Source organism: Anabrus simplex, chromosome 7 (assembly GCF_040414725.1).
Source record: "Anabrus simplex isolate iqAnaSimp1 chromosome 7, ASM4041472v1, whole genome shotgun sequence".
NCBI classification, from domain to species: domain Eukaryota; kingdom Metazoa; phylum Arthropoda; class Insecta; order Orthoptera; family Tettigoniidae; genus Anabrus; species Anabrus simplex.
This window is the reverse complement of record NC_090271.1, coordinates 12,856,269-12,864,398: the sequence shown is the minus strand read 5'-3', so window position 1 is coordinate 12,864,398 and position 8,130 is coordinate 12,856,269. Positions and strand designations below refer to the sequence as shown.

The 8,130-nt window shown below is 39.5% G+C and overlaps 1 non-coding gene across 1 annotated transcript; it reads left to right on the top strand.

Annotated features, from left to right (window-relative positions):
- Positions 1 to 7,442: 7,442 nt before the first annotated feature.
- Positions 7,443 to 7,515, top strand: TRNAS-CGA (transfer RNA serine (anticodon CGA)). The gene has a single exon. It is a non-coding gene; the product is annotated as a tRNA-Ser (tRNA).
- Positions 7,516 to 8,130: the final 615 nt, after the last annotated feature.

Sequence of the window (8,130 nt, the reverse complement as noted above, 5' to 3'; positions counted from 1 at the left end):
AGAACACATAAATTTCCTCCCCTGTCACTGTCTTCCACTTCTGGGTGTGCGACCTTGGTTTCAAGGGCGCACCAAATAAACCCTTTGCCGTGTACCTACATTGTTTCTCAAACAATTAGGTCAATCATTTTGTCGTTGACAAATAGCAAGAAAAAGCATCTAAAACAGACACGAAATGCTTTCTTGTACCTGACACACCTGTGAAGAGGATGTTTTGTGTGCTCGTGACAACAGCTACCTCTCGCCACAACCAACAAACAGCAGCTGAAGCTATTTCTTCTTCATCTGCGTTGTCTGCCACTTCTCCAGTAACCTCTTGTTGTGCATATCACTACCGATACATCACTTCCACTACTGTGATCTATCAAACCAATAATCTCCGCACCCGTAAGAGAATGAGATGGCCCAGCCATTCCTCTGCGACCGAGTAGCCGCTAGCCTGCTAAGCAAAAAAATATCTGCACAATATTTGCTTTCGGTGCTTTCCCTTCATATGTGGCAAGAATTTTCAAGTTAGATATAGTTCATAAAATATTCTCGAGATGGCAGGAAAGGACGAGATACCTTTTAAAGCAAATACCTTGAAACTAAATAGAGCGTATCTCATGTTCTATCCCTTATCGATATGATTCAAAAGCAACAGATATAGATCAATTTTGTATTAGTTCTAGTTATGAAACAGAGAAGGCATGAAAGTACATAAGTTCTCGATTCATAAGGTGAAAACAAATCCCGCGAATCAGCAGTGTTACATGAGTAGCCTGCACCGGCTGTTTGTGGTACGTTGAACCGGCTGAACGAGTAGAATCCCGTGAACGTGATATGTACATCGAACCGGTCTGAGTGGTTAAAGTTTACTGGCTCATGTATTCTTCCACTTCACAGTAGTAAATGGTACTTACATATTAGCATTACAAGCAGGCATCATCTCACTATAAGGTATTATTTAATGTTTTATCCATTATAAAACTGGGTCGTGAAGATAAAAAAATGAATGTCACATTAAACTACTAAAAACCAATCAATATGAACACTAACACAACAATACAATAATCATTCTGTCAGTGTATTTAAACTTTGGTAATGAATGTTGCAAGTGCATTTTCATTCATCTTGGGCTTGTCTACAATGAGGTAATGATTCAAAAGAAGCTTTTCAACATAATAAGGTCCTTGGACTTGCCATTACTAAAGGACATTTCTTTATATACAATGGTATCAGAAATTTAGTCCATGACAAAAACTATGGTTTGGTTTTCATAAATTCGTCATTCCACCCTGACTGGGTCACAATGATAGCCTTCTGGTTCAGCAAAGCCATGTTCCTGTCACATTCCACAAAGGAGTCACCATGTTCAGGGAAAGTCGTTTTCACTGTCTTCACATAATGGAGGAACTGAAAAAATGACGTAGTTTTTATTTTGGCCAAGGCATGAATCACAAAATATTTCCAGTTCTTCCGCAGATTCATCTGAGTCATTAAATATGAAATTCCATATCATCGAAGCAACTTCTTCGGCTCCCATTCTCCCGTGAGTTTCTGTGTAAATATAAAAGAAGGATTTGGAAGTTAAGCTGAGAGAACATGTATATTAAAAAGGAAAAGCGATAGCTGACGGCGCCAGTATACATCATGGCACATGTAGATTCTTCTGGAAATCCATACGTGTGGCCTCGCTGTGCTTTGATTTGCTCCGTTCCAGATTGCTTTCCTTTTGCTGCTATAAAATTCCACTGCTTTCCAGAGATGTAATTGATGCTGTGTTTCCAATGTCTGCAACTCTCAAGCCAATGACTGTGATTGATTACAGCCCTCTTCATTTCCTGCTCGTCGGTTAATTTGAAGTGTTGACAATTTATCTTCATAACTCTCTTTATTGACCTTAACTGAATCACCCTAACTGCCCTTCCTAGGATAACCAAATTAAATATACACCTGCAGCATTCATATGAAACCTTGTTTTCAGGACATTTCTGTACATATAGGTTATGCATTTTTTTAACAGTTAAATCTTGAAATTTTGAAATCATGAAAAGAATAATGTTAATTCCTTCCTTGAAAGGCTTTATGTTCTCATTAATGCATCGGATTGTTTCATCATTCAACTTGTTTGGCCTATTCACACGTTGAAGACGACCATCTTTTAGTGCTGTTCCAGTTAACCTCAAATGCCTCTGTATATTTTGGATTCACTAAGCTGTAATACCATGAAATGACAACACAGCTTTGTAGCAGATCTGAATGTCAACAATGGAATCTTCACTTTCACTGTACAGTGCACTCCCGATAATTCGTGGTAATTAATGCACACACTTCCGCAAATTATCGGAAACTGCGAATTACCCGTTGCCATTTTTAAGCCTCGTAAAAACAAAACCGTAGGTCAAAACAATGAAATGTATTTTATGAACAAACAGAAAATAATTATAACACTTCACAATGTATTGTAAGATACGCTAGAGAACAATTACAAAATGCCATGTGGATTATGCCAACATTCGTACCGGTATCTAACGAAAAAAATCGGTCATAATTTTTTGTTTCTTAGACGATTGTTCATTTTTTCTAATTTTGGATCATACATTTCTCAAGAAAACAATATCTGAAAATGAAAATTCACCTTATTTTCTATGTAAGAGATAAGTGTGTCTACAGAGGCACTAGCTTGGCTGTGGGAAACTTTCGGAGTTTCCGTTGCATCACTCCCGCACTCTATATCATCTGAAACTCTGTCTTCCTCACCAACTATCAAATTCCGTACAATATCCTCCTCACTTTCATGTCCGAAACCATAATCGTCCTTATCGATGTCTAACCACTCAATAATGTCACTTTCTTCTGCATCTTGGCATTTATCCAGGTTTTTCAATAATGATATCATCGTAGCGAGACTACGTTGCCCGTTCGAAATATCATCGTCACTGAAGCCGGCAAATGCTTCCTCTTCACCTAGAACAGATTTCCATGATCGTGCGAGCGTAGTAGCGGTAATTTTGTCCCATGACTTATTGACTGCATGAAGAGCATCCAACAAACAGAAGTCCTTGCAAAATGTTGGAATATCGATGCCTTCCTCAACCAATTGCTGTAACAGAGATGACCTGTAGTTCTTCTTTAAAGCAGCAATAACGCTTTGGTCCATAGGTTGAAGAATAGAAGTTACATTAGGGGGAAGCTATTTCACGTAAATATCACCTTCTTTAAGTTCACTTTTGTGTGGATGAGAAGGCGCATTGTCAATGAAGAACATTGCTTTGATTGGCAGTGACTGCTTAATTACGTAGGCCGTCACTTGTTTCACAAAATGATTATGAAACCACTCCTTAAATATCTGTGTCCATCCACGATGCCTTTTGATGGTAGTATTGCAAAGGTACATTCTCTCATTTAAAACAACGGGGTTTTCTGGATTTCCCTATTGCTAATAATTTTTATTTATGATCACCACTTGCGTTAGCACATACCATAATGGTTATTCTTTCCTTGGATGTTTTGTGGCCTGGGGCTTGCTTGTTGCATCACTAATGTTCTGGACGGTGAACATTTCCAATACAACCCTGTTTCGTCTGCATTGTAAAGTTGTCCAAGGTCAAGCTGTTCTTTTTCAATGAATGATTGAAATTCCTGTGCAAACTTTTCAGCAGCACCCGTGTCTGCGCTGAGACGTTAATAGCAACTTCTCATATTCCATAGCGTTTCTTAAACCGCGTAAGCCAGCCAGAAGATGCTTTAAAATCGCCTTCTAAGTCAAGAGCATCGTGAAAACGTTTTGCTTGCTCCGCACACATTGGGCCAGACACAGGAATACTTTCCACTCGTTTTTTATTAAACCACCGTATTGTGGCTTTGTCTAGATTTGCATAGTCCGATGTTCTCACTGATTTCCGGGACGATGAACGATCACAATTAGCAGAAAATTTGATGAGGGTTTCCTTTTGCTTCTTCATGTCTCTCACTGTTGTTTCACCCACACCAAACTCGCAGGCTAACTTTGATGACGTATCGCCTTTCTCCAGTCTTTCTATAATTTTCAGTTTTTCACAGACGGTTAACCTTTTATACTTCATTTTTCAACCACTCATATTGAAAACTCTTACTACAGTACCGACTTATTCAAAACTCGAAAAAACTTCCACACTCCGTTCACACTTCTTAAGTAGAGTAGCCTACAATACACTCGCTGCCGGCGCACCTACCCTTCACTTGGCGTACAGTTCAGCGACCTTGGGCTATGGGGAAAGGGAGGGTAAATTCTGAGTGCATTCCTCTTTCACTGTCTCTGTTTCCAAGATTACGGAAATCTGTGCTGTGCCACGCGCAGCAACATGCTCGAATTTTTCCAAGTTTGCAGCATTCTGGCAGCAGTGTGCTTATAGGCCTACTGCTACGAAGTCCAGTCTCCTCAAATATCAATGATTTTGTCTCCATGCACCGCATTAAAATTCTTTTAAATTACGCAGAGATAATTTTACTCAATGTGATGATTAGTGGGTGTAAGAATTAATACTTTAAATAATAACTTTCAGAGACCTGCGAATTAACCGCAAAGCGAATTATCCACACACGAATTATTGGGAGTGCACTGTATATCTATAAGAGGCTTCATGTTCATCTTTTGTAGAACGCTCATTACATATAGGCCACAATGTAATTAATCCTGCCAAGTACAGTAAATGTTTTGCAGTCTAACCTAGTCAGCGTTCGGTGACAGACGTGCTGAGTTGAAGTGCCGGTAGAGCCGGTGTGGAGTGTGACCGGTGAGTGGAAAAGTAAGACGGGAAGGAAGAGGAAGATGATTGGTGTGGATCAATATCGTGCAGCTATTGGAAGATGGCAGGGGCGATGGAAAAAGGAAACTGTTAGAAATAAAGGAGGTAAAGTGGAAACAAGAATGATGGGCGAGATGATACTGGTGGCAGCGGTGATTATGGTACTGTTAGCCATAGGAGGTGTGGAGGTGAACCCCGGCCCGACTTCCAGTGGCAACATGAACTGGGAAGATGTGGAGATCATAAGAAGAGTGGTGAAAGAAGTGATGGAAGAAGTATGTCCATTTGAGCAGATTAAAAATATGATGAAAGAACAAATGAAGGAATTTGAACATATGAGGCGTTGGATACAGGGAAGAACAGACGAGACAATGAACAAAGTGGAAATCATCGAGAGAGAAATGATATCACTCAAGGCAAAAACAAAGGAGATGGAGGAAGAGGTGGTGAAGCTGAAAGCAGAAATTGAAGACAGCAACCGAGAACGCAGGAAGAAATGCTTATTTATATATGGAGTGCCGGAAGACAAAGGGGCAGACAAAGTTCTGACAACCTACAAAGTTGTGGAAGTTATTCAGAAAATGATGAAAATTAATTTTAGTGAAGTTGATATTGATGATGTGGAAAGGATAGGTAAAAAACGGGGTGATAGGCCGATAAAATTGAAGTTGTTTTCCACCCTGATGGCGGAAGTAGTGATAAGAGGCGCAGATAATATACGTAGCAAAAAAATTTGGATTAAAAGAGACATGGGAAGAGAAGGGATAAAGAATATAAACACGCTGAAAAAACATTTAGTCAGGGCTAAAATACAAGGGTTAAGAGCCTACATTAAGGGTAAACAACTAGTAGTATCCAATGGACTATGGACCAGAGTGTGGACAGTGAAATTACAGGAAATGGAAGAGAACAGGAAGGACGAAGGTGTAGTGGGGAAGAGTGGAAGAAAGGCAAGTCAGAGACAGTAAAGTGGGTGAAGACGGACCTGGAGATAAAGAAAGAATCAAAGAAAATAAGACACTGGACCCAAGCTCGCAGCAAGAAGAAATTAACTTGACAGAAGCTATTTTTGAATCGATCGAAGAAGGAACCAGAGAGGTAACAGCTGAGATGAGGAGGGAGATAAGGAAGGAAACCAAGGAGACCAGGGCATTAATTAAGGAGATGAGGACGAAGGCCTGTGTGAGAGAAGAAAGGAAGATACAGGAAGTGATTGTGGGGGCGGAAACACAAGATGTGACAAGAGCACACAAATGAAGTGAAAATACGGCTGGGAGGCAGGAAGAAGAAGCAAGAGGTACCCTGGCGAAAGGGAGAAGTTTGAGCCTAAGGGAGATATGGGGTAAGAACAACAAATTGGACGAAGGCATAGTGACAAGAAGCAAAAAAGGCAATCTGCAGTAGAAAGTAAATTGGTGTACACATGAAAATAGTGGAGTTTGTGTGTTATTCGTAACCATGACAAGAGTGATTAAATAGTTAAATCCGTAGGCGGTAAAGTATGCAGTGAATGAGGAAGAGAGTGACTGTAAATTGGACAGGTGTTAAGGATAAAGCTAATATGTGGAGATGGTTGGTATATGAGCTGAGGTTCCAAGTTAATGGTGAGTGAATATGGTTTCAGTTAATGTGGTGAGTTGTCTGGATTCTAAAGATAATAAATATAGTGAGACAACAGTATTCAAATAGTGGTCAACAGTAACGAAACGTAGGGTGAAAAATTGCACACCGGCACTATAGTAGAGGAAATACGAAGCCAGGTTTGCAATTTAAGTAGAAAACCAGAGAGGTCAGTGTTCAAGAAAGAATATGCTGAGTGCGAACCTGGCCGGAAGTGATATACTCTTTGTTTAAAGTGCAGATGCAAATCTAACATAACATCTTACTATACATAGCAATATGTTACCAGTTTAGTTTTTCATTGCCATACTATCATACTGTCTTGTTTAAAGTGCAGATGCAAATCTGACACAACATCGTACTCTACATAGCAATATGTTACCAATTTAGTTTCTCATTGCCATATCGCCATACTGTCTTATACTAGGGAAAACAGACCATTCTGCCTCGTTGCCATTTGATTATTATTATGTACATCAATATTGCTTTTTTTTCCCTTGCTTTGGTGTTAGATATGTTTATTTTACAGGAATGATTATATGTGTATATTAGAGTAAGCTGCCTAGGTTGGGCATTATTATTTTTCTCCTTAATAGATCAATAAGGCTTCAATGCTGTAGATCGGAGGAAAATACAGTAAATGTTTTGCTCATCGTAAGTTTTTAATCGAAACAGACTTTCAACGTATTAGGTCGTGTTACGTACATGTAGTACGTGTTGAAGAGATGTTAAGTACAGAACAAAAATGGCCAGCCGGACACCAGTGGGATCTGAACCCACAACCTCCCAATTTCGCGTCGGTTGCTCTACCAATTGAGCTATGGTGGCCTAGGCCATCTTTGTTCTGTTTGAAAGGATCTGAGCTACAGGTCTGGCACTGCTGCTAGCACACTGTAGAGTGCGTTTAAGTCGCCCGTTGTGGGGCATGTCAATGAATATTGAATTTTCACGACCGCATTGTAATCGAAACAGACTTTCAACGTATTAGGTCGTGTTACGTACATGTAGTACGTGTTGAAGAGATGTTAAGTACAGAACAAAAATGGCCAGCTGGACACCATAGCTCAATTGGTAGAGCAACCGACGCGAAATCGGGAGGTTGTGGGTTCAGTTCCCACTGGTGTCCGGCTGGCCATTTTTGTTCTGTACTTAACATCTCTTCAACACGTACTACATGTACATAACATGACCTAATACGTTACAATGCGTTCGTGAAAATTCAGTAAGTTTTTAACTCATTAAAGTATCTAGTTATTCTAATCCTTTCATTTTCAACCACATTGTCAAAGCACTTTAATATCTTGCAGTTGCAATTATCTCCAGTCTCGTGGGTTTGATGTGCTTTTTGATGCCCCACTAATTCTGCCATGAGAAGGCCTTTTTAGAGGTTACCTGTACATTATCTTCTATGTTACTCATTTCTACTGACAGTTAAAACAAAAATCGATCACGAAATATGAAACTTCTTCAAACTCAGTTCAAACACATACACAATCAATTAGCAACATTACAACGAACAGCAATTTAAAACACTGAGGAACTAATTAATGACATATAACAAACCAATACATCACAGATGTGGAACTGTTAGTCATGGGAGACCTCAATGCGCAGGGTGGAAATGACAGAATTGGTAAAGAAGAAGTGATTAGTCAATTTAGATATGGAGAAAGAAATAGTGCGGGAGATAAGTTGATTGATTTTTGTAAGAGAAATGCAATGATTGTCGGTAACAGTTGTT